General features: G+C 42.6%; 2 long non-coding RNA genes across 9 annotated transcripts in view; one reads left to right on the forward strand and one right to left on the reverse strand.

Moving 5' to 3' along the window:
• LOC129124146 (uncharacterized) overlaps positions 1-27,905 on the reverse strand; it is a 130,192-nt gene that overhangs the window by 13,035 nt on the left and 89,252 nt on the right. The gene's annotated exons all lie outside the window — the stretch shown is intronic.
• Positions 25,581-27,905, forward strand: part of LOC143694893 (uncharacterized) — a 34,028-nt gene continuing 31,703 nt past the window's right edge. The window contains exon 1 of the long non-coding RNA XR_013183674.1: positions 25,581-25,652. This is a non-coding gene — a long non-coding RNA (uncharacterized LOC143694893). The remainder of the gene's footprint in view (positions 25,653-27,905) is intronic.

Genomic DNA, 27,905 nt, shown 5'->3' on the forward strand with positions numbered 1-27,905 from the left:
TGTTCAGCTAAATTGATTTCTCTCAGCTGCCCATGTTTTCTGTTTACTTAGTGAGTGCTCCACTGCACATTCTTATTTGTGAACTAGGAAATCCCTTCCCCTGAACTTTTTCCTTCCCTCTAATCAGCACTGAGGATTTTAAATATAGTTTGTTGGAGGTAGATGAACCTCCAAAATTACAGACAGGTGCAGGGCAACAATGGCCTGTGTGGAGCAATATGGAGTGCAAAACAAGCTGTGGTGGCTAAGGAGACATACCCAAGTATTCCAAAAAAGGCCATGTGTGTCCATCTGCTTTGTACATAGAAATTCCTAGCCTGGTTATTTGCTTTTCAACTTACAGTGAACTTGCCTTTCTCTCATATTGTAAAGTAAAAAAAAGAAAAAAAACCAGTGGGGCTATAATCTTTCAGTGCAGTGGAAGTTCTGCAACAAAGTCTTTTTTAAAGCCTCATTTTTGCTCACTAGGACCCAAAGAAAAGAGGAGATTGTTGTTTTAAACATGCTTTTCTTTCCTTTTGCTATTAGGGCTGAGGCAGAGCTACCCAATTTCAAATGTTTCTAAACTGGCTGCCTCATGACACCTCTCCACTCAACTGAATTTCAAAATCCTGACAGTAGTTACAAGTAAAAGTGTTGGAGCTATCAACTCCCACACTCCTAGTGTCAGTCTCAATACATTTCTATTTTGCTTAAAGCCCTAACTTCTGTAGTCATTACATTTTAAAAAGGATTCTTGTTTAGGTAGAAAATGTGATCCCTAATGAGTCAGAACACAGGAGAAAAACAGACAAATTACTTATTTTTTGAAGCCAATTTGAAAACTTTTGCTTCAGTGCTGCCTACAGCATCCCAGACACCACCAAAAGACACTCAGGGCACTCTTTCCTGTAGCTCCTGCAGACATCACATTTTTGGTTCTGTGGTGTTTGAGTTGGAAGACACAATTGTTTTTAACATGATTTCTGAAAGAAGTTTACACAGTTTCTCATGGTGACCCTGTAAGAAAAGTGGTACTTGCTTTCTCTGAATTTCAGTGACATTTATGGGCAGGCTCCTGATGGCAATATTGAACTATCAAACTAAGATATTCCCACGCCCTGCTGCCTGTCACGGCCTCCACTCTCCCTTGGAAGTGTTGCCACAACACTGAAGCAGATCTCAGAGCTGATGCAGCTGGAAAAAGATTTTCCATTTGTGCCAGCTCACAACAGAGACCCACAGACAACAGTTGTGCCAGTTGGGAAGGGACAGGGGGAGCAGACAGGACCAGTGGATGGGTGGGAACTGTTTGGGCTGATGGCATCATGAGAAAATGAACTTGAATCTGCAGGCAGATCAACCCCTTGCAACCCCTCCATCCTGGCTTTACTCACTGCTCCATGGGACCCAAGGCAGTGCCATGATCCCCCAGCACAGCCTGGCCAGTCACACACAAAAAAAGAAGCAAAGCAATTCTAGTGCCAAGTAAACCTCTCCAGATATTTTCCCTCTTTCCCATCTCCTCTTGGTCTCGTGGTAGGAACCCCTTTAAGTATGTTCATAGCAACAAATAATTTGTTTTTGCTTTCAGCACTGTCTTTTTCTACCTGTTGATAGCTGGCCCCAGCATCCTAAGCACCATTTAAACACAGATCACCTTTACACCTAAATTCTTCCTTAGTGACCAAACCATTCCCAGACATATTAGAAAGATACCAGGGTCTAAAGATTCCCTTTAGGAATCCCTAAGCAGCTCTGGAGACCCTTTCAGTGACAGCAGACCAATCCTGCAGCAGCAAACCCAAGCATCCTTGCATGTCCAACACCCCATGGCAATAGGAACCCCCTCATCTCCTTTGTGCACATTTATACCCCTGAGCAACTCTCTTTGCTCACTTGGTTAGGGCAGGGTTCCAATCAGCCTTCCAAGGAACCAGTCTGTCCAGTGCCACAGCACTGGCATGGCTGTGCTCAGGCCAGCCCCATGGGATTCACCTCACTTGCTCAAGCCCCCAGTGAGCTCCACCTGTGTGTACACATCTGGAGAGATGGAGACACATCCTCTCCTGGCTGCTGAACCAAAACCTGCCTAGAAAAGGATGGAACAAAACCAGTGTATTCCTCCTTTCTTGAAAGTGGGAAAAAAAGAGAAAAAAACCCTCTTGTACTTCATATAGAGAGATATGATCAGTTTGGCTGCTTCTGCTCTGAACTGAAATAAAAACAAATTCAGGTTGAGTAGTTGTAGGAAAAAACAAAGTATGAAGGATAAGCCTTGAAATACATTGTCAATGGTCTCTTCCTTCAATTACCAGCTCAATGACAGAGCTCACACCAAAGGCATCAGCGATTTCACTCCAATTCTTTCATCTGCTGAAACTATTTGAAAAAATGACTTGAAAAATTTGTTTCCACCTGTGATTACCTTCAGTGTGATGGAAACCTCAATTTTTTGAATGAAGAAACTATTTATTAAAAGAAAATAGGTCCAGAGTGCATACTGACTGCAAATATGAGCATCAGCAACAATGCTCCCTGTGACTGACAGTGGCTGCCAGCAGCACCTCCTCGACCTAATTCTTTAATGGAAATGGAGGTTTTTCTGCAGTCAGCCATCACCCTCTCAAGACATTCTATAATATTTTACTGTTGCCTTCTCCAGTAGCACTGAGAGGCATTCTACTACAGGCTTTCTCTCTTTTTATTTGGGTCCTGCCCCAGACTGCCCAGAGCAGAGCCAGCAGCTGCTTGTCCTCATGGCTTGATCTCCTTCCCCTCACTGCCCACCATGGCTTGCTACTTTCTGCCACTCTAATGAAGATTCTGGGCTGATCTGGCTGGTGCAGTGCATGGGTGAATCACTGCTGGGCCAAGCTGAGGCTTCCCAAGGTCATTTTGCCACATCCCATCTATGGATACAGATCTGCAGATGACCCTTTTCATGGGAACCCTGGAAATCACCACATCCTCCACTTATACTTGGGCTTCCTTTATTCCAAGGTTCTCCCCTGTCACTAAGGGGGCTCCTCTCTGCTGCTGGCTGCTTGTTGGAAATGCAAATTTAGGAAATGGACAGATCACCCTGGGCTCACATAGCTAAAATCCTCAGAAAAGTGCTCAATCTTTAAACTAGTTTCAGATTTTTTTTTATTTTTAAATTTTTTGTTTTGGTTTGGTTTTTTTTTTTTTCCCTGGATAATTCCTGCAGCATGTAGCCCTTATTAACTGTCTGCCCTGGACAGTTTCCTCACTTCAACTAATTGCTTGGAAATCATTTGTTTGATCCAAGACACATCTTTAAAGGGAGTTTCCACAGACTATTCCTGGCATCTAACACAAAGTTACCAGTCATAATGAGAAGCAAACCAATCATTAGCTCATCTTCTAGCTCAGCTATCCAGTCTTTTTTTCTTTGCTGCAAGGCTCCAAATTTCCAAGTATTTGGACAATTGCACCATGCTCCATAACTGTCTCCATTCGAGGGCAATTAGGTCATTTGGGTTTGGACACCCCACAGCACAGATTTGTGAAGTGTCTGGTCCAGTACCAGTTCTGCTGGAGCCAGGATCCACCATTCCCATGCATTTCCCAAATCCTGCTGCCCTTTCAGCAAGCAAACTTTTCCTATGGCTGTTAAACTCCCTGAGTGAAACTAGCAGTTCTGCAAGTTAAAGAAGCTAATGAAATTTGGTTTCCTAAACATTTACTTCTAATCATTGCCTTTAGTGTCTGAGGACAAAGTTTCAATTGAAGTATTTGACATAATTGGTCCTTTATATGGGTTCTTCCCCCTTTCCTAAACTGATTTTCCACAGTAAAGGCCCCTGCCTCAAGACTAATTGAAAACCTCTTGAGACCTGTAGGAACTTACTGACCTTTGAGAACTTCAAGATTTTGTCAAGCTTAGATGAAATCAGCAAATAAGTTAAAAAGTGCTTATCAGGGAACACACAGGCATAAACATAATACTTTTATAACCCTTTGGTCCCACAGGAAAACAGACAATGGAGAGCACGACACTAATTCCTCCTGTGCCACCTCAGCCTGGCACAAAGCCTCCCCCAGTCTGGGAAAAGATGCCCACAGACACTGGTGACTGCCCTCCCTGACCTCCAAGAGTCCTTCATAGTACTGGTGTGCAAGTGAACTACTCCCACTGGGCACTGCACCACTGCAGATTGTTTTTATTTGACTAAATTAACACATTTCCACCACTGTTTCAAAATACCTGAAAGCAGGACTGGAGCCCCCTTTCCTTTCTGGCATCCTCAACACAGTTTCACTTGTTGTGCTCTTTTTTATCTTCCACAGTGGCTGGTTCACCTAAACTCTTGTGTTGAGATTACTCAGGTAAGAAGCTGTTTTTTGGTTTTGCCTTTCTTTGAAGATACTGGATAATTTTTGCACCTGAAGGATTAGCATCATCCTTCCCAAAGGATTCCAGCACATTTACAGACATATATTTAAAAAAACCCCAAGACTCAAACATGTTTAAAACACGTTAGTATGTACCAAGTAGAGTGGAGCAACCTTCTAATGACAATTCATTGCTATCCCCAAAAAAAATGACTGATCCACAACATTTTTATTGCAGATGGCTGACAAGAACAAAATGAAATTTAGAATGCTGGTGAGAATTTGCCTTGACATCAGCAAGACCAAGGACCAGCAGAATCACAATGTGGAGCAAACTCACTCTGAGCCATTCTGAAAACAAACAGTTGATTTTAACTGCTAAGTTGGAAGAACTTCAGCCTTAGCTAAAGAGATCTCTAATCCACATATAAAGCTCACTAGTGAGCAGGCATTAAACACCACCAACCACAACAGTCCCCTCTCTACGCAGTATCCAGTTCCCAACCCCCAACTCTCAAAGTGTTCTGCACAGAACAGTGGTGCTGCAATTAATAATTTTTCTCCTGGCAATGAACATATAATTAGATAATAAATGCATCTCAATCTCAGAGAGTAGAGTTGCCATCCATTCTGTATAGTGAAGGCTGGAAAGAAGCTAATTCACCTGTCACTACTATATTCTCAATTACTTAAGTTTGTTAAAGAAAAAAAGCTGAAAAAACTGCCAAAAATGCAGCAATCTCTTCGGACAATGTCAGTGCCACTTGCTCCTGTGCTGCTTATCCCAAAACTCAGAAGCAAGTGCCTCTTTCCCACCCCTCACCTAAGTTACTGCTTGGAGATGGGACAGAACACAACTCCTGTCATCACACCAGAACTGATAAAGTGTTAAAGCAACTGTGAGCACTTGGGGCTGCTGTGGAGGCTGCGCAGGGAGAGAAACCAGTCCCAGGGCAGAGCCAAACCACACCTGCCAAAAGCCTCCAGAAATGGGTGGTGGAAACTCGAGGCAGACCCTGGGGCTTGTTGGTCCTCCTGGTTTCAGACCCTGATCATACAGAAATTCTCATGTGCTGAAAGTCATGAATACCAATGGTGCCCCCAAAGCCAAGGGAGCTTTTCACATGAATAGATTTTAAAAGAAAATGCAAGGATTTACAGGATTAGGGTCTGAAATTCTTGGCTTTATGTCTTTCAATAGAGTTGTACAGTGCCGGTTACACTCAAGAAATTCTATCACTTTAAGAGACCAAATGTTGTCAAATGCCAAGAACTTTGCTGCAGATGAGATTTGGGGTCTTCTTACTTGGCCAACCTCATGAAAGAGGATTAAGCTACAAATGAGCCAGATTGCAAATTGAGGCTATAAAGGTCAATGATCATTACTTTCTGGCTGCTGAAAATAGCTGTTTGCTCCTCTGGCTTTGATAATTTTAAACAATTATTGATATCTTGTCCTGACCTAATATATAAAAATGCTTGTTCCTATATTCAGTTTATAGCACCAGACTCTAGCTTTTAGAAATAGCTTTCAAGGAGAGCAGCAGTGTCTAATTGTTTTGAGCATACTGTGTTTAGCCATATACATAGTTCAAGGCCACACATCTGGAATCTTGGATAAATGATATTAAAAATGCACCAAGAGACAAAAATACCAATGATGAATTGAATAAATACACCTTATTCCCTTCCACCAACAGTTTGGAAATATCTCAATGAATAACTCTTTGACATCCTACCCTGAGTGTCATCTCTGTATCTTTTCCTTATCAATTCCCCATGTGCCCCCCTATCAAGGGATTTTGCATCCAGACTACGTATAGGATTCAGCAAACAACTGTAGAGTCATCCCCAAGCCTTTCTTGTTTCTTTCTATGTGAAAGAGATGGCAACAATGTCATCAGTAATTAATTTGTTCATCCAGGATTAATAAAATTAAAATCTGTTAAAATTTAACTAGAAAGGAAAAGCCAGTATAAATCAGTGCACACTTGCAGAATTGCTTATTTTGGTAAGGCATAGAAAGATTAACAATCTCTCCTTTTCTTACACTGTAATAGAAGTGGTTTTTTGGGCCTCCAATTTCTGGCAAGCAGATCCAAGGCAGGGGGAGAGAGGGGCATGTGAGATTGTAGAAGGCACACAAGGTGCAAACTCCAGGAGTTAGGAAATGGGAGTTACAGAGCAAGATGGCCTATTTTTTGTACTCTTTAATGTGAGGCCTGTTTTTTTTAAATCTCTCAGCAGGAATAGCAAAGTTTTCCAAGTCATCACCTAGCAACAAAACCCAGAAAAACATTTGCAAAGCAGTTTTGCATCACTGCCATCCCTGGAAGAACTAACTTGTTGAAGGCTGAATTTGCTATGGAGAGGGATTGAATGCTCTGTTCTTATTCAGAGTGCTGAGACGTGCAGTCCTCTTTCACTGAGAACAGAAATTCATTAATGCACATACACACACATTAAGTGTTGCTTTGGAGGTGTTCTCAGAGTTTTTGGACCACAGGGGTGTGGTTTCAACTGAAAACTGTGTGAAAACAAATTGAAACAATTTCTTCTTTTACAGGATGTCATTCCACGTTACAGATTGTGTTTACACACACTTTCTGCTATAGGATCAATACTTACTCTCGAAGTCTCTTCTTAAGAGTATTTAATTTCAAATTAAAATAATTTCGATGACTAAAACCCCACTTCTGTAGCAGATCACCTTTTCAAGATCTGAAGTCACGGTGAGCAGCCTGGTTTAATACACTTATGTATTTTATGAAAGTAATTAATTTCCATTGGCATGTTTACAAAACCCTCCCCCATATATTTGTTGAAAAATCATCTTTTCCTTGTAAGATTCCTCTTTTTGCCTTCCCACTGAACTCAAGGACTTTTCACGATGCTGAGAATTTTAACTGCAAAGTCCAGTGGGAACAAGACCCTACAGCAGCTGCTACAGAGGCTCTGCCCACACAGTGCAAACCTGAGCTTTCTGGGACATCCTCCAGTGTGCTCAGAGCCCCCTCCCAGCCATTTCCTCTCAGCCTGCAGAGGCACCAGCTCAGAGCCCAGTAACAATCTGAGCATGCCAGTGCACTGTGAGGTGGTGTGAGTGAGCCCAGGCTCACCAGTCCAGTTGCACCTCTGTGCTGACTGGTGCTTCTGGTTTTCATTAGCACCACCTCTAAAGTTTCTGTACCATATTGCACTGCACAGTGTAAGCAAATATTGAATTTATGTTTCCATATATAATGGGAGGAAAAGGTATAGATATTTTTGGACCAGGAAAAAAGCCCTAAGACTGAAGTTACTCAGGAATATTACTTATATTTACATGGTATCTTCCCTTACTACTGTAATGGTGGGAATACTGTTAACGAGCCAGCCCTATGGCTACAATGTACATGGGGTATAGAGCTGAACAGAATAGTCACATTAAATTTCAACCTCAAAATCTTCCCATGTCAAGTTGTAGATACACTTTTGAGAGGCATTAGCTGTTCTCCTAAATCACTTTAGGCCAGGGTCTGCAGAAAGAAGAATTTACTGGAGGATATGGATTTCACCTCACAGTGGTTATACATAATCACTGAGCAGCTTTCCATAAAGTCTTATTGCAGGATTGGTTATATCCCTTATAACTGTGGGAATTTTACACAGCTTCCAAATATTTCCTGGGATGTTTTTGGCTATTACTGCTTTGCTGCTTTTCCAGCTTTCAACAGAGTGAAAAACATTTGGAATTCCATGGGACTTCCAGTGAACAACTCACTCATGAGCATCCCCATTTTACAGAGAAATGTTTGCCAAGACAGAGCCTGTTCTTTCTTTTCTGTGCTGCTAAATAAACGGTTAAATGCTGAGCTCTTAAAAATCTTCCCAAAGTGTTCCCAGGCCTTGGGGAGCAAGGATGTAATCTCAGGTTTGTGACCCACCCAGTGGGGGTTAAGTGCTGCTGCACAGTTGGTTCAGAGGAGCCGCTGCTCCTTTGCTCCCAGCTTTGTGCCCCGCAGTCACTGGGGGGGTCACGCAGGGAAACCTGGAGCAGCAGAGGGAAGGATCAGGCCCTGCAGCCCTCTGTCTGTCCTTCTGCTTTGTCAAACCTGGTTCCTTGCACAGCCAATGCCCGAACTTGCAAGCATAAGAAGGAGGACTGACCCTTCGAGTCCTCATTTCTCTCATTTGATCTCCCTGAACCTTTCATCCTGTCACCGCTTCCTCTTGTGTTGTGTCTCATCTTTTTAACATCTCTGTGTAACCTCGACTCAGTCCCCATTCACAAGGCGAGCGAGGGCAAATGCAATCTATGGAGGGGTTGCTTTCCCCTCCCGAATCATCTTCAGCTCTACCCCTCTCTGTTCCTCTTGCTCTGATTTTTCACCTTCATTTTTCTTCCAAACTGTCACCAGGTGGACGGTGGTTGTTAGGCTGGGATGGGAAGATGGGCCTGTCTCAAAAATCAGCATTTCTGTGGAACATGCACTGCTGTCATTCACAGGCTGCTGGATGAGTTGCCCCATTGATAGTCGCTCACCAGTACTAGGTGCAAGAGAAGACAATAGCACATGACAAACATCACACTTACACCTGCACTTTCTGTGCTTTCTACCTGATACCAACTTAAGATCAGCAGTCAGCTTTTTAACACGTTATTAAATACGGAATATGTGGCCTTCAGGCCACAGAGATGTGTCTGCAGCATGATGCTGCACTCAGAGGAGCATATTTCAGACATTCACAATTGCAGTAAGGGCCTGGGCTTGGCTACTATTAGTTTTCTTTAATGTCTTCTTGCAAAATAGGGATCATGCTTTACTGTGATATTCTTCAAGATTCCTATGCAGTAGAATTCTATTCAGAAAGATCATCACAAAGCAGAATTTGGTGAGTTGGGTGCTGTGGTGAAGACAACTGTACACTTCAGGCAGAAATAATATCTTCAATTTCTGTCCAAATCACAGAGAAAAACTCTTGCCCTTGTTTCATCAGGTGCAGGTGAGCTTCTGCTCTCTGCAAGCTGCTGCCCAGGTCAGCTGCAGCTCTGGGCCCATTTGCCTCCTTTAACCTCTGTGCATTGCTTCATATTAATAAATTCTAATTTTCTTGTATATTAATATATTCAGAATGACAATTGACATAGCTGCCAGCTGCTTCATATTGAGGCAGAACCACAAGCAGCAGCATTTTAGGGCCATATTAACAGCTTATTATAATAAAGATGCTATCTTGGAGCCCTCATTAATGTCAGTATTGCAGCTGCACATACTGCAAGTAGATGCATCATCATGGTACAAAGTGTGTGTACAGCAGATGGAAACAAGATAAGGTGAAATCAAAGCTCTAATCTTAAATATGTAGTCTGCTGCTCAGTGAGGCCAACAGAATTCCCAAAATATCTGTGGCCAAAAGAGCTGAATAGAAGCATTTTTAGAAAAGCTTATTAAGAACACACCAACTATAGGTCACACATATGATCATTACTAGACTGAAACAGAGAAGTGCTAAATAAATATGTAGAAAAAAGCAGGAACTGTCTCTAGCAATATCTGTTCTGCATTTGGGAAACAGGAGGAAGATGCCACTTTCTTCCTAGGATGCTGGCATTGGACCAGAAATAAGGATAGGACACAGCACCTACCAGAAATAGACATTCTTGCAACACAAGTGTGGCACATTCCAGAGTGTGTGTAACACACTGACAGAGCTGGTGGAGAAATGCCATGTTAAACTTACTCCAACATTAGAAAACAGTGGAGAGAGACAAAGAGACAAGCAGCACATTGAGCTATTGCCCTGACACTTATGGAGTCAGCTTTGCCAAGGTCTTCTCCAAGGTGAGTCCCTGAGAGGCAGTAGGCTTGGCTGAACAATGGAAATTATGTTGAGCCTCCTTCTTCCACTCTTTTTGTTGGAATTTGCTTTCAAAACTCACTACTAAGTAACAGCTCTGGAATATTAGTCTCACCAGGAAATGTAGTTCAAAGTGACCCATAACTTCAGTTATCGCTGGTGAGGAATAAGTGGTGTCCAGGTCTGACAAAATAATTATTTTTTAGGAAACCAAACTGTACAGAGGTTAGTTTAAAAGCAATCCTAGAAAAGTCAAGCAACAGTTTGTTTGGATTTTAATAACAGATAATTAGTGCCAAAGATATAATTCATACCAGTCTATGTATTAGTCTATTTTCAGATAAAGAGATGGAACAGATAAAGAGTTGGAAAACCTGTCTGGGAGATAGGTGGGGTTTAAAGGAGAGGGTAGAAAGATTATGGGGCAGGCTCACAAAGACAGTTTGTTAACGAAGTTATTAATGAGTAAGTGAAATTTTCAGTTAAAACTTCTAAGAGGAATCATGTATGTATCTTCTATAGCTCAAAACCATCTTTGTGACGGGTTCAATTTCTAAGGGAGAAATACCAATTTAGCAGGATACCTTTAGCAAAATGCATGGAAAAAATGTAGAAGTGTCACCTCGTGGTCTGAACTGCAGAGTTGTTTTGTTTTTTTTTCTTAATATTGATTTAAAGATTTTTACCAACAACCTGGGTCATGATATACAATTCTCACTGATAAGGTTTCAGCAGACATCACCAAGATTGGCTACTATTACAGAGTGAGCTGAACCTCCTGGTCAAACGATTGTGATTCAGTGTAGCTGCATTTAATACAGCCAAATGCAAGGTGATACATCTGGGAACCTGGAGGGCAGATTACAGCTGTAAGATGGAAGATTCTGTCTTGGAAAAACGTGACCCTGAGCGAGACTGAAAAAGCCAGTGGAGATAACAGCTTCAACATGAGCTCTCAATGCAAAGCTGCAGCTCAAAGGGCAGGTGTGTCCTCTCAGGGTGTGAGAAGGGAGGTATCAAGTTAGAGCTGGGGAAGTGATCCTGCCTCAGTGGGGAACTACTCTCAGATCACAACAGCAAAACTGTGTCTAGTTTGGAGGTCCACTTGTCTATCTGGAAACAGGGGAGAGAGTTTAGATGGGAATCACACAAATGATACGGAAGCTGCAGAACCAGGCCTGTGGGGGAAGATCTATGGAGCTCAGGACACTCAGGTGCTTGAAGAGGAGCTTGGGAAGAGACCTGGTCATTAGAAATGTTGAAGGAAGAGGTTCTCAGAGGGAGCAAGCAATTTCTGCTCCCAGAGTTCATTTTAGCAGTTAGTGTTGCCACAAAAGCACTGCAGAGCCTTCTGGGTTGGCAGGGAAGACAGTGCTACTAGCACCTCCTGGGAAGGCATTTCACCTGATAATATTTCACACTGGCACATGCTGTCAATTTTATCTGGGCTCCACATGAAAGCAGAATTACTTTATTTTGCTACAGAAAAAGATTGTCAAAAGAAAGAGAGTACCACACTGCCATACCCAAACTTTTACCATCTGCCTTTCAATTGTCTACTGAGGAGGATCATAGAATAGAATACTCTCAGCTGTAGAAGAATTAGTATTTTATCTTCCTAGTATTTTTATTAGTGTTATAATTCAGTGATCTGATCTATCCTTACTTATATGTGTAAATATAACTAAGTGTTATGTGTGCATATATATGTGTGTATGTAAATACAGTAACATATCAGCTAAAGGGAAATTATTTAGTGGTGCAAATCTCTTTGTTATAATCCTAGATCTGCACATATGGGTGGTGTGGGGGGATATTACATTGATTTCCAAAAGGAAAACAGGCTGTGAAGACCATGCTGCTATCAGTTTCCTTCCCTTCTCAACCATCTCAGTCAACAGAAATCCTGAACTTTAAATTCAGAAATTGCCCTGCTTTATACAAAGATGCTGAGCTGACTCAGTTTCCCAAATGTCTCCGTGAGGATCTATTTAATTTCTAGGGAAGTCAGAGTGGTTCAGGGGACATTTGGAGTAGCTCACATGACTTCCTCAAAGAAAGCCACAGCACATGTGCTGCACACAGCAGTCACTGTTTGAGTTTCTGCTAAATGATGCTCCCAGTTCTGCTGAATGATGTGCAGCTAATCCCCAAATACCTGCAGTGGTGTGGATAACCCCACCCAGTAACTGCCTGGAAAAAAGACATCCCATGTCAGGTGTTCCTCCTGCAGTAATACCTGGCAGCAAACATAACCCAGACATTGTTTCCTGACAGGCTATACGTGATGTGTCATGTTGCAATGTCAGGGAAGAGACATTTTTCCATGTTTACCACCCACTGTTAAACTTGCATAAAGAAATGCTGTCTCCTGAGTTTGCTTGGCAGAGAGAAGCTCTTCAGACCTTTCAGTCCTTAGCTGTCCAAACATTTTAGGAGAGCTGGTGACTGCTCCCTTAGAAAAACAGGTTGGAGGCTTTTAAAATAACCCTCCCACATGAAAATGTTTTCCCTCAAGTTCTAGGAGTTAGAGGGATTCCTTCCTGCCCTCTTATAAGGATTGTTTTCATAGCCTGTGTGAAGGGCAGCACTGATGGTTTGGAGTTAATTCCCTAATGGCCACTGCCCCCAGCTCCCTGGCACATCCAGGCCTTGCTGGTGCAGACACGAGGTCCAAGCTCACTGTCCCTGTCACAGCTGCCTGACAGAATTCAGCAGATCACTCTCTACACTTCCATTTGTGAGATTGGGGTATTTTGGGCACCTGAAAATGACATCAGCTGGAGGTGCTGAGCTGCATTCACCCAGTGACTGTTGCCATGCTGGTGCCTCACAAAATTGCTGCAATTTTGCAGACTGGCTCACTCAGCAAGTTACCCAGCTTTTTGTGAAAACCCTGCAAGGATGTCACAGAATATGTTCACAAATTGCTGTTGACTTCAGATTAAGGAAAATGAATGCTTGGGTTTGGAAAATGAATTGCTTTTCTCTGTTTTAACTCAGTGGCAAAGGCAGAATAAAGACAGCTGAAATGCCAGAGCTTTGGTGGGCATAGCCTCAATTTTTGTTTAGCCAAAATCAAGAACAGAGCTGAAATCAAAGGCAGAGTAATGTTTGACTGCTCTGAGGAGAATTGCTGAATATCTCAAGCACATTACTGAAGAGTCCTGTTCTGATGGCATCAACAGAAGGCTCGTGGGATCCCTACAGTTACACCTGTCTGCTCTCCTGGGAAGAGAACTTGGGTTGCTCAGGGAGGCTTGGGGGAAGCCAAGACCCAACAAGAGATTACATATAAGAAAAAGTGAATATTATTAAGGAAATATCTTCAATTTTTTATCCCCTCTGTCTGTTGCTGAGAAACCTCACACCAAGCCACCCAGGAACCTTCCCTGGATCTATTTCTTGTAATAATCCTAATTGCAGCTCAGTTGGTGTGTGCAAAATCCTTCTCCCCATTTAGCAAAATGAAAGGTTCCATCAGAGAGAGCACATCTGCATGTGCTAAAAATGGAAATGCAAGAGCAATGCAAAATCTATTAAACAAATATTTTATTTTTTGGGGGGGAGGGGCAGGAATCTAAAAGTACCAGGGCTGAACCACATAAAAATGAAGCAAGATAAAAGCCTGCATCACAAGTTTTCCTTGCCAAAGAGGTGTGCACAATAGTTGAAAGTAGATATTATGCTGCATTGTTGTACTGTAGATCTGGCATTATAAAAAGTCTCCTTTAACTATTTGGTCTGAAAGAAGACACACATGGTTCAGGCTTGCACTAATATGGAAATGTAAAAATACCCACACAAGGCCAATGAGAGGCTCTGGGGAAAAAAATGAAAGAAAAATGAAAGCCATATTTCACTCAATGCCTTTCCTATCAGTCATCCTTGAAGCTGTCAGTCAGTCCCTCCAGCTGTACATGACTGACGTGAGCAATGGGCAGGGCTTTCAGAGCACTGATTCTGAAACACCCCACACCACCCAGCCTGCCAAGCACCAAGCAAATTCTGCAAGAGAAAAGGCTGGGTACAAGTGAGGGGACTTGAGCTGCACCTTGACACCAGGAGCCGTCCCTCTCCAAGCTTGCAGGCTGCTATTTCATGTTCATATGTAACTAGATGTAGGGAAAATCCTCTGTCTGCTACATTATTTGCAGTTTTGTTAGTGATGTTACTGTCCTCAGGATAAATGAGATTGATTTTTGTGGTTCTTACCTGATCTGCACTGGAAAAATCACTTATCTTTAAAAGACACAGAGAGTCCCATTTCTGCAGAGAAAATAGACCCTTAGAGAAAAGGAGACTGGAAAGTTCAGAATTCCAGTACCTTGATTCCCAATGAGTTTAAGTATTTAGAAAACAGAAACAAACACTGCCATCCCTTAATTGCACATAGACAAATGCTCATGATAACATTCTTAGTATTTTTCCAATTAGTTATTTTCAAATGAAAACTGCCAGAACTTACTGAAGAACTTACTTAGGGGCCACCTTTGCCTTTCAAAGTCCTTACCTGCCTGGCCATACCAAGCACCATGTCCCATATCAGCAAGAATCATATTTGTAGCTGATATAAATCAGGTTCTGTAAGAGCTCAAGATACTATTTATCCTGAAATGTTTAAAGAGTTGAACTGCTACATGCAGGTAACTCAGTATATCAGAGGCACATCATGTAGGTTGATCTGTCTGTCACATATTTTGGATACCTTCATTTACTCCACAGTTCATTCAAAAAGTGTGGTTGCCTTAGAAACCACGAAAGTGCAGCATAATTCTAAGATAAACCCAACTGATAGAATCACTCAGCAGTGGCTCAGAAGTACACAGCCCTTCCATACATTCAAAAAGACATATTGCATTAAAAGCAGGAGAAAAAGGATTATTTCCTCATTAAAAAATCGGGGTAGAGAGAGGTGGCTGATTACCCAACAGAGGATGACAGATCCCAGGATCGTGTTATGTGTTCAGGCAGCCTTAGCCTGGGAAATGCCCCTGGTCATCAGGGTAATCCTGTGGGAAAGGAGGAGGCTGCAGAGGATGGGGAGAGCTCAGAGTCAGAGCAGGAGTCACCTTCTGGGACACAACTGCCCTGCAGCTCTGGAAGCATGAAGAAAAGGAATCTGCAGGTCTCCATTTCCAGATGTTCTCTACAGAACAGGCTCCCTCTGCCTGCTTTTCCTGGAGGCATTTCCCCATCTGTGGGAGGCACTTCAGTTAGGAAGCTAAATCTGCTCCCCTTCCCTGCTCCCCCCTTTCTCAATGCTGAAATGCTGAAACTTGTCTGCATCAAGGTGATGATTTCTTATCTGAAGGACATAAAGCGAGCTCCTGAATGGAATGTGATCTCTTCCAGCTAGTAAAAGTTTTATAACCAAGGACAAAAAAATCCTATAAAAATAAAATAAAATCAGGCACCTCAGCTGGTGTAAATCAGCACTGCCTAACTCCAGTGGAGCTTGCCTTAGGCAGGGGTGGAAATTTTGAGGTATTTCTAGTACAGGGATGGCAGGTTTATTGGAAGTCATTAAAATTCAAGCCTTATTAAAAAAAAAAAAAAAAAAAAAAAAAGTAAATATTCCAGACTACTCCCAGGACCATCCTCCATCCAGACTCCCTCAGTCAATCACTGGAAATGCTAAGACAGAGATGCTGATAGCACTGACTTTTGGTTTATTTGAGTCCATTAACAAAATAATTTACACCTACCATAGCTAATCCCTGTTTTAGTATGAATAAATGTAAAGCCTCATTACTGATCCCCTTTCTGTGTCACTTCTTCCCTTACATGCTTGCCTTCAGCTGGCAGAACACACTGCTGGCAGGTATGACTGGTGTGTCATACTTGAGGTAAGACATTAAAAAGAATTTCCCTTGGAAGGGGGTAAGGGTCCCCAATTTTTCTCCACTCAATGGCTTGGGAACTGCATGGTTTTGCTCTGGTGCTTCAAAAGCAGCCATAATGCCTGAAGAGCCACCAGAGGCACTGCTATGTGCTGGATCACACCCATGGCCTCTCCAGCAGTTTCATCAGGGACCAAAATTCACCAACTTACTGACACACTCAGAGGACTTGGAAAAGAAAATTGGCTTTGATCTTCCTTGGTTCTTGAATTGCAGCAGATTGCAGACCCTGATGTTGAGAGGCAGCAGGGGAAGATTGGGAACAGGGCACTGTAGCCACTAGACATGCAAAAGCTGATTTATTTCTCTAACAGTTGCTGCAGTTTGGTTCTGCTTTAACCAGCCAGAGAGGAAACCCAACACCATCTACAATATCAAAGTGACAGTTCATCCATCACGGCTCAAAGCCTGCACATCCCTGCCTGTCCTCAGCAATTTGCTAACTGAGGTGGGTGCTTTGAGTGCAGCAGTCCCAAGAGTCAGTTTTACTGGACATTAGAGCAGAGATCCCTATGATCCCTTAAGAACTAAGCAGCCAAAGAACCTCTGTAGATGCCCAGCTGTATTTGACTCCTAACGGCAGTAACTTGCTTGGCTGTTATGAACATTAAGCCTTGAATAAGTATAGAAAAGTCAAAGCAATACATATAGGTAAAGGAGCCACTTGTAAAAAAGGTTGAGAGAATTCAAAAAGTCCTTTATTTATTATAAACAAAGAAGTTGATCCTTCACTTTGATCTCATCTATCCTTCCATCCCACAGAAAATAGAGAAGTGGAATACACAGACCCAAGAATGCCAAGTAGGGAAGAGAGAAAAGAAAAAGCCAGATCACCAAGGTAAATGATTGACTATGAGCTATTCACTAAACAGGATGATGACACAAAGTTTTGTGTGTGGATCTTCCCCTGATCTGAGACAGCCTCTTCACCAAAGATCCCAAAGCCTCCTGCACTCATTTCACATCCCTGACCTGCTGCCAGTGCTGAGGAAAGAGCCATGCAGCTTTACACTCAGAAAAATAGTCCTCATGAAGTATGACCAGAAACAGCAGGGCTGAAATGACAATCATTAGGAAAGGGCTGGAGAGCAAGAAATACTCCCCAGAAGTATTTCTTGGCTGGGCAGGATAAAAGATGTCATGGATCCACTTATATATGAAGCCCTTCTGCCAATCAGATAGTGTCTGGAGGGGCAGCTTGCCCCTCTGTGGGAATCTAATTTCAGACACAAGATCACTGGATTTCCTTTTTCCTCAGAGCAGGCTGTATCTGCAGATCAAAGCCCTGCTGGGAGCTGGTACAGAGTATATTCTCACTTGGATGGAATTGTAGCTGCCATGAATGCAAACATGGCAAGAGGAGAATACATCCTTTATGTGACATTTCCCATGTTTTTCTGACCACTCATATTGCTAGCCAGAAGAAACAGATTTAAAGGGCAGATTTAGTCAAATTCTGCTCTTTGTGCTTTTTCTCTGCTATTGTGGTGCTTTATTAAGGGTGATGAGGGATCTACCCCACCCACCCCAGTCATCCTCCAGAGCAGGTAATATATAACTCCATTCATTGTGATGCTAACGAGTTCTATTTAGCTGTATTTAACTGGATATCATGACTCCACGAGATGACCTTTCACTCCTGGGAAGTAGTTTTAAATTTGATCCACAGCAAAGGAAAATCCCTCCAATTCATTGGCTGTGAAAGGTCACAAGTGAAATGTGTTTTGATGGTATCTGCTTGTGGTTCAGTTCTCAGTATACCTGAGCATCAAGCTGGTCTGAATCAGCTTTTGTGCTGGCAGTCTGAGTACCAGGCACCCTGAGAAAGCACTGTGGAAAAGGCAGCCAAGCCTCTGGCAGTGCCAGTTGGTGTAGGCAGTGCTTGGAGAGGAGATGCCCCATTGAACCCCAGGAATGTGCTACCCAGGATGAAACACAGAGGGCCTACTCAGCTGTGTTTTTATGAAAATATTAAAAAATGCAAGTAATATTCAATGTTAGATACAAGCATGCAAAGATCTTGTGTAAGCATCAGCCAGTGATGCCACAAAATACATTTGTAAATGTGACTTCCAGAACAAAAATGGATAGAGAGAAAAGGAAAGGACTAAAATTGTGTTCACACTGTGATGTTAAAACTTCACTGGCACCTCTTCTCCCCTTGGCTAGCAAGTCCATACAAGCCATTCAGCTTGGAATTTCAAAATAAAAGACTGCCAAAAAAATTCATCTTGTCTATCCTCCCTCTGTTGTAGCCATTCCCCATGCAGAAAGTGTAGGGGCTTCTTTAGCTCTTCTCATCAAAAAATATTTGACACTGTGATGTGGTGTACCATATACAGGGTGGGAAGAAGTGTTTCACTAATTTCTCATTACTTAATGTTGGCATTATAGCAAAGACTGGAGTTATCAGTCAAAAAACCCCAACCAAACAAGCAAGCCACCCCACCAAAGCAGTAAGAAAATTATCCTCCTAAAAGCTTTCAGTTAAATGGGCAAGGGCTAAGAACTGTCAGTCCACTTTTACACCCAGAATAAGGGAGACACAGGTGGCTGAAGAGAATTCCTCTCTCACACCAGCATGTGGCAAAGCTCAGATCCCAACTTGAACACTCCCTGCCTGAGTCACCCTTCCAAATCATAACAGGTGTATTAGATGTAAGAGAAACCAGAACTTAAAAACGATAAAAAGCACCAAAACCAACACTACAATGGGAAAGCTCAGTCACCAAGTTGTGGTAGAAAAGCAACTGTTTTTGTGGCAGCTCTGGTCAGATTTGTACCGCAGTGAGCTACTGCTAAGGTATTAAATGAGGTCTCTTGGTATTTAAAACTCCAAGGAGCACCCTCAAAATCAGTCTGAAAAGTGGCCTGAAAAGACCTTTCCCTTCCCTTCCCTAAAATCCTAGAACATTTGAAACCCTTTGCTCAGACTAGGGCTGAGGTCACATTAGCCAACATGAGGAAAAAGAACAGCCTTTGCACCTGCCTAGACATGTCCAGTCTATAAAAGAAACCAAACCAGGCTCAAAAAGTGAATATTGCCAGTAACTGACTCCCCTGCTGATTTCTGACTGTGACAGTATAGGAAAACAACCAAGTGAATGCCAAGCCTGTCAGGGACAATGAGCAGCCTCAGGATTCAGAATCAAAGGTTTTGCTGCCATCAGGGTGGTGATGCTAAGTCTCAGGAAGATGGTGAGCAACCAACCTGTTGCCATCAGCCAGGGATGTCTCCTTCCTAAGGGAGCAGTGACAGCTGCAGGGAGCAGGAGGGTAAAAAGTATTTGAAGTGCAGGAGCTTAAAGGCAAAAACAACTCTGTGACTAAAAATCCATTAGTTTGTCTCACCTAGAGCCAAATCCATTCACTCACAGCATGCTCAAGGCATCCCCACAATACACTCAGTTCCAGTGAGGTCTCTGGGCTCATCCAAGGAAAGAGGACAGCCAGGAGTTACCACAGAAGACAGTCCTGCCACACATACCAGAGAGTGCTGTATCCACCATGTATGAGAGCTACAGCCAGAGCACAGTGAATTCTTACTTTACTACGAACTCATGGCACCCAGCACAGGAGAACTGGGACAGACAAAAATAAGGATGCAATGTGTGTTCTCAGTCAGATCAAATTCAAGGTGACTTTGGTACAGCACTGGGACAAAGAAGTACAGACTATATTCCTACCTTGAAAGCAGAGCCCATATTCCTACCTTGACACCTCCCCTGTGGAAGAGGAAGGAGCAGTGCATAGCAGAACGACTCCAGCTGAGAGCTCTCAAGAATCTCAAGTTCAGCCAAGTTTCAGGTTTTAGTGCTGTAAAAAAAACCCCAAAGAAACAACAAACCCAACCCAAAAAACCACCAACCAACAAAACCTTCTACACAAAACAAAAGCACAAGGCCTAGTCCAAGTGTGACCCTGCCTTTGTGTTACAGTCAGAATAAAAAATAAGTAGACCAGGGCCACTCAGCCCTTGCAGTTTCTGACCTAAAATGCAGAAGAAATACACAGGGTGGTGAGTTAATAAAACACACCTGCAATAACTTCTTTTGGAAACATGCCTCAGCTGAGGTACCTGGCTTCACTCCCAACACTTAGTAACAATCCCCAAGTGTCAGTGACTGCTGTTTAACAGACAGCACCATTTCCAGGGGGTCCTAAGAAAACCTGAACTGACAGATTTCTTTTTTGAAACACTGTAATAACTTATAAAGCTGTCAAAGTTTATTATTATTATTTAAAATATGTTCCTATGTAAGTCCTTGTATGACAAATTTTAGCCAGCAGGTAATTCTTAAAATCAAGACTCAAGATAAACTCCAGGAAGCTAAAAACATGCAGAAGCTCTGACACCTCTTTAATTAGAAGTTTGTAACCAGGTACAGGTAAATGACTAAAATGTTCTTGGTTTGAGGCTCTTTGCTGTTAAAATATCACTAACACCTCTGGTATATTGTTCATAAAATGCTTTTATGCAGCTGAACAGACACATCTTTCTAATACGGAGTTCAAAAGCATAATCATCCTAACGAGTCCTTATCTGCCTCTTGTGCCTCTAGTCCTGTTTGCTCTTAAATGCTGTAGGTTAAGTAAGTTTGCGTAAACTGGAGCTCTTACTTCTGATAGGAAAGCCAAAACACAAAATAGAGTTGTGACTTACAAAACTACTTTTTGACCAGTTTAGACATAAATGGTCAATTCCAGAAGGGCTTGTGGATCCAACTAAACTTCAAGCTGCCTTTGCCTTGGGACCTTACTTTGACCTTTCCCCTCTGAATAAATAAAATTCTGTACTCTGCAATTATAGGCTGTTGCTGAAGTTCCTGTTTCAAATGCTCCTGTCATTGCTGCTCTTGCACAGCTTTTTAATTCCTTACTGCTCCGTCTCAGGTGTTTCTACAGACCTGCACAGACCATTCTGATTGATCTCACCTTTCCCTTGGAATAGATTTTCATGTAATTCTTTCATAGTGAGTTCCAAATCTTGTCTCACTTCTGATATATAACTATCATAAAGGAAGGCCAAGTCTGGCTTGGGTTAGAGCTTAAGAAATAGTCAGATGTAGATAAAACTAAAAAAAAAAAAAAGTGCTTTCTTTGTTGTTTATCTTTATGGAAACTGTCATAATCCCTAAAGATGTCCTTTGTTTTCACTTCTGTCAAGTACTTTAATTTCCCCATTCAATTTAAAACCCCAAAATCTAAATAGAATAACTGAAGGAAAAGTGCTGAAATCTTAGGACATACCTAACATGTAATGTAGTGCAGAGCTATCTGAGCCACCATTAGATTATCTAGTCTAGATGTCAGAAATTATGTATACACCAGGGCCACTGGCACCAGAGCTGCCTCTAGGATCACTGACACATCTCAGAATTTTCTTCTCTGTGCTTCACAGCCATCCTGAGCTCCAGCCTCAGCCCTGCAAGGGGCTGAGCACCACAACACTGAGCAGCTTCAAGAGGAGCTGAAGGGGCCCAGGATCCTGCTGGGTTGAGCACAGGCTGAGTGATGTTGTGGGTGGATGCTTCCTGAAGCGCAGTTAAATTCACTGAGGCTTGGGTTTTCTGCCAAATAAACGCCAGCTGAGGAAGTTATGCCTGCCCAGAGGCTTTCTTCAATGTACATGTTCTACTTAAAAAAAGAAATTCTACTGTAAGTTTTGTGTTCATAAACTGGTGTTCTCCTTTTTCTTCCTCTTTAGCCCTCTCTGACTTCTGCCCTCGCTCCTCAGCTGCCAAGAAAGTGCCCCTTTGTGTGCGGAAATGCCCAGCAGTTCACAGAAGTTAACTAGAAAAGACACATTCAGCCACTTTCTGTCAAAATGCCTTGACACTCTCTTTCTGTCCAAAAGACCCTTTTGCTTTGGAAAAGCCCCCATTGAACACCTCCCCCCTTTCACCTCCCTCTTGAACTTACCCTGCAACAACAATGCAAAATAAATAAGTAAAAGAGGCACCCTTCTCCCCTGCCCCCAGCCTTTGCTGCAGTATTTTGTTGTTGCCATCTTCACTATTAATTTTATGCAAGACACTTACAAAGTCCAGAGTGGTGCAAAACTGATGCTGCTTGGTGTTATATTCACAGAAATTCTATTCCTCTTTCATAACATTTTGCTTTTGCCTCGGTGTTGTTTTTATTTGGTTTCTTTGGCTGTGAGAAGAGATCCCCCCGTGCATGAGCCCCTCTGGGTGTGTGTGTCACACTCTGCACTGAGAGCTCCTGGGCACAGCCAGCACAGGCCAGAACAGAAACTCGAGGCTGCTCCTTTGGCTTGAGAAATAGTTAATTGCAGATGGATCATCTCAAAATCAAACCACAGCTCTGGAAGACCTCATCATTTTGATCAAGGTTTTAAAGTCCTTTGGATGCCCATTTCTGCTCAAAGATACTCAGTGTCTGGTTTGATTCCTATTAAGCTGTGATATGTTAAGACAAGTGCTAATGGCACTGTGTAACTAAACCTTAGTGTTTTTTTACCTTATAAAACTTTCTGAGACAGGCCCAGGAACAGGTCCTGCACTGGGTAAAACAAACGTGTTAACTCAGATCCCGTGTTAATGGGCAAATTTATTTCTGGATCCACTTTGGCCAGAAATTGAGGGGCTCTGCCCAATGTGTATCATCTGGCTAGAAATTACTGGAGGTTTTACACAAGGATAGGCTCTTTGGAATTTGTAGCTATGTATTTTTAATACTGTCAATAAACTACTTCCTTGAGACACAGAAGGGCAATAATGGGAGCTGTTAACAAAGTGTGAAAAGAAACGGGCAAGCAAAGGTTAATCACATGGCTGTCCACTAATGACCTCTCCAGCCCCGAGTTTAAACCCTCCGCTACTTGTAAAGACCAATCACGTGAATAATTTCCTGTCTGAGGTAGTCTTTATGGTTAAGAATAAAAGCTGAGCTTATTGTGAAAAGAAAGTGCTCAGCAGGGGAGAAGGTTATTATTTTTAAGCTGATCTAAACACCTGGGTTTCTCAGTAGACCCTATTAAACTTCCTCCATTATGTCTAAAGATTTCAATCATTCCTACCACAGTAGTAAATTAGTGTATTACTGCTTAAAGCAGATAAGCTGTAGCGATGGGGACATCCTAAGCTGATGCTGCTCACCCACCCTGAAGAGAGGACTATGCAGCCGGCTCCTTCACCATAAATAAGGCAACAAGGCCTGATGCCATCCCAGAATATTGTCTTCTTTCAGTGTGTTGAGGTGTGAGAGGAACATTGGCTCCTGCTGCTGCAGGGCCATGGCACAGACCAGGCCTGGGGCATGGGAAGGTGCCTGTAAGTGGGCTGCTCTTGGAGCAAGTGGTGCCTGAAGCTGTATGGCATGGGAAAGCTTCGCAAAACCTTGCCGCCATCTCTTCTAGATACCTCCAGTGACAGCCAGAAGAAAAGCAGAGAATACAGAAATATGAGATATTCCTGCTTGAAGGTTTAGCTTTTGTAGCAAAAGGAGTTCCTTGAGTGAGAAAAAATAATACTGTCCTGGCCAGTGGCTCTCTGCCCTCACTCCCTCTTTCTTCTCCTCTCACCCCCACATTATTAATGAGATTTATTTTGTTCTCTTCTTGGAGTTCTGATTCTGGAAAATGCCTGGAGATCAGACTGTGCACAGAGGGAGTATGCAGCCTCCATTCCTCCCATCACAGCTGGCTGCTGCTGGGATCCTCATAGCTCTCCAGCACACCCCCACCCAAAGCAGCACAGAGCAGGGCTCCTCAGTGAGGCCAGCAGAGCCCAAGCCCTGGCCAAGCATCCCTCCTGAGACTTCACACAACGTGTCTGCTGTCCTGACTGTGGTTTGTTTATGGGCTCGTATATAAAGAGTGCCAGATTCTCAGCCAAGTCCCATTTATCTCTGAGTAAACTCCACCTATGCCATTTATTTCAGCCCTGATTTACACACATCAAACAAAATACCTGCAAATCTTTTCCCTTCTCAACTTGCCCAAAACATCTCGCCTGGCACTTTTAAACCAAGACAGTCTGCAAGAGTTGTAAAATGAGTGTGAAATTTTAACTCAGGTCAACGTAAAGTGCCCACCTTACAGTCTCAGGAGGGAATGATATTATACCTTATTAACCCGCTGAAAATGCTGCCTAGAAACTGTTTGATATTGCACGGGTGGTGGCACTGCTTTTTCTACTTAATAAATGGAGTCCTTGAGTTTTCCAAGGGCACACGAGAGAGAAACTCTTCTGTTCTGTAAACAACTGTGTGTCCAGTTTCCATGCACGGATACCCAATTTGTGCATGCAACTGTAGTTATTGTGCATTCAAAGGGGGCACACCACTAGTCACGGGCCTGGGCTTCTTGCCAGTTTAAAAGTCAGCCCTTCTGTATGTAGAAAGAGAAAGCAGTATCCAATAGAAACAGTGCTCTGCATGCACTCACAGCTCTTATTCAAGGTTCTCAGAACAATGTCTAACTGTTAATCTTCCCAACACTGCCGTGAGGCAGGGAATATTTTATCTACATTTTACAGTCAGAGGAAACTGAGGTTAAGTGACTTGCCCAAGGTCAAAAGACAGATTTAATGACAGGCTCAGGGTCTAGCCATGAGAATATGCTGCCCTGACACTGCCTGCTACACCTTGGAGTGAGTGAGGAGAAAAAGCATCCTTCCCGCAACACCCGAGCACTGTCGTTTGCTAAAGGTCTAATCCAAGGAAGCGCAAACAAAAATCTGCCGTGGTGCCAAGATTAGGGAAATATCTCCTCTGTGGTTGGGCTCTTTTTGTGTTGTAAATGCAGAGGCTGAAATTTCCAGAGATGTGGATGCCCAATTTCCGCTAACATTAATAAGCTGATGTGTCCAAATCCTGTAGGCAGCTTTGAAAGCCTGTTTGTGCTTTCCCTCTTCCTACTATTCAAGCATAGAGTAAGGTCAGGGCTTTCCCATACCCTCTCCCTTCTCTGCCGGTGGAAAAATTCTGGCCATACCTTCACTTACTCTGCAGTGAATGGATAATGTCACTGGGGATTGATTGATCTAATACCCACAAAAGGCCAGAGGAGAGATTCCCTTGGTTGCCACAGATACTGGATCAGGACCTTATCTTTTTATGGCACTCATATCACTCTCACTATTTTAATATCTGAACATCTTGTGGTTTATAATATATTCCACTTCCTAACTCACCCATGAGATACAGAGGTAGCATTAATCACTTAATCCCATTTTACAGATGATGAACTGAGGCACATCAGACTCCATACTCATTTCAGTCTGAACTACTCTGAGACACTCTTGGCATAGGCAAGGGGACGAGATAAGCACCTGCAGCCAGAGATTTAGACACTGTCTTAGGAGGGACACTACAGCAAGAATGAACAGCTCTTTGGAAAGTGCCTTTTTTAAACGTTGACTGCAAAGGGAACCCGGATGATGAGGTAGTTAAATTCCCTCCCTTCGAGACAGATACTGCTGGGTCAGGCGAATCCCTCCCAAAATGAGTTGCCCAATGCCATGGAGAAAGCTTGTGGCAAAGGAAGAAATTAAGTCCCAGACACAATCACAAGGCTATTTTCCTTGGACTGAGCTTTGATTTCAGGTAAAGGATTTTTTTTGTTCAGGCAGGAAAAAATACTAATAAGTTTAAAACTATCAGCTTTGCTTGGATTAGTCACTGGGAATCTCAGCAGCCAGGCTCTTGAGCTCTGGCCTCTTTGACTTTCGTATGTTTAGATGTTCAGGCCCTAATGAGTTGATCTCGTTGATCTTTAGGTATCTATTCATATGCAAATCCTGGCATTCTATTTCTGCTAAATAGTCTTTGTATTAACACATGAAATAAATTTTTAAAAAAGGAAAGTCAGGCTGTGGTAAATCCTCATACTTAGGTTTGTTTGCATTTGGATAAATGATCATGGTTCCTCTTTATATGATCTTGCTGTACCCGTTAGGAAAAGGAGGGGGAGGGTCGGGTGGGTGTTGAGAAATCCAACTTTTAATCTCTTCCACAACATGAAATGTTTTATCAAAATTAAAAAAATAAATGTCCAAGAACTGAGAGATAAAGATGCAAAAATATGGTAATTCCTCAGTTTCCTCTCTGGCCACATTTTTAAAATTACTACAGAACTGTCCTCATTCTAGTGTCCTCAGTGGTTTGTCCACTAAAAAGATCAAATGTGTCTTCTAAGGCCCCAAAAACCACGGCCTGCCACAGGGAGGATGCCTTTTCACAGCAGATTTTGCAGGTTCACGGTGCATGTGCATGTGAGAGACCTGTACATCACTGTGCCACGCCAGCACACACTCGAGAGATTTTGAGCATGAATCCTGACCCCAATAGTGAATGAAAAGCACTCAATGACTTCAAAGGGTCTGGGATTTCACCCATCATTTTTCAGACTCTGAAGCTTGCAATCATTAGTGGTTTGTTCTAAAAGTGGTGGCTGCAGAGCAGTGAAGTCATATGGGAATTTCATTCAACTCTGTGACAAACTTCTGCTATCTCTTTTTAAACCCTGTGTACTGTGCAGTTATGTATATAATGCCTAGAATACAGTTATATATTATATATATATATAAATTTAACTAGATTAGTCACAGAGAGTAGTCTGAAACACAGAAACACACAAAAACTCTTGCAGGGCCTTGAAACCTACTCTGGGCACTACATATATACTTGTACCTATTTATGGATGTGCGTATACACTTAAAAGTTCCAAAAAATCTCAACCTTCATTTGAACAACTTGCTTGGAGTTGTAGCTGAGTTTCCTTTGCTAAAGAAAAGCTGTTTAGGAGCAAATGCAGGTTGTAACAAAATGTTAGGAACAAACTGTCCAGGATCTTCTTTCACAACAATCCCACGCGCTTACAAATCTCCCTTTAAGAATAAAGTGGTAGTGCAAACACCTAATTAAAAAAACGGCTTGTATTCAGAGTTACTAATTAAAAATCCTCATGTTCCCCCGACTTTTTCCCCCCTCTGTGGAAATCTGCAAGTTATTTAATTGAAGTCCCATTTTGTCGGTGCAGATGCACGAAGTGTCTGAATCATCAAACAGATTTAGGGTGTTTTGATTGTTGTGTGTGCCTCATTGCTATTCCCAGAATGTCGAGCTGAGCTTATGCTGATCGGCAGGACTTAGAAGCATGAAACAGTAAAAGAGTCCTTTCTTCTCATCCCAGCCCCATCCCCCTTGCCCCCTGGATTTACATTGAAACTTTGCCAATCTCAGATCGCACTCTGTCTGCTGCCTCTGCATTAAAATGGAGCCGCTTGCCTGTTTCTTTGGCCCCACACTCCATCTTCAGATTCCCCTTGGCTGCCCTAAGACGCCCCTCATGTTGCTTCAGAGAAACTTCTTTAAGAAGACAATTTCACTTTCTGTCCATTTTTTTCCTCCTTCTTTTTCTTTTTCAAATAAAAATCCTTCTCTGTTTTTACATTTGTGCTCTGTGTGAAAAGAAAGGAGACAGAGGAGGAGAGAAAAGCCTGTTTTCGTCTAGAGGTGAAAACAGCCTGGTGAGCAGCAGGTGCAAAGCCCCAAAGCAGCTGCTTTCTGCTCTCAAGTTGAAGCGCCTTGGTCCCCCACCCTCCACGCCAAGAGCACTTCATATAATCCTCTCATGCAATTCACACTGTAATTGCAGATATCCAGACTGCTAGGGCTCATTTTATTATTATTTTTACTGATAACAAGATCTGCAAACAGGGGGACCAGTCGTAGTAATTAGTTGTGTGTCGCTAGGCAGCTTCTGCAGAAGCAACTTGGATTCTTTTCCTCTCTTTTTCACTCTTTTTAGGGAGGGGAGGGCAGGACTGCTTTGCCCCCTCCTACCTCTCCTCTTTT

The sequence above is a fragment of the Agelaius phoeniceus genome, chromosome 10 (assembly GCF_051311805.1).
Source record: "Agelaius phoeniceus isolate bAgePho1 chromosome 10, bAgePho1.hap1, whole genome shotgun sequence".
Taxonomy (NCBI): Eukaryota; Metazoa; Chordata; class Aves; order Passeriformes; family Icteridae; genus Agelaius; species Agelaius phoeniceus.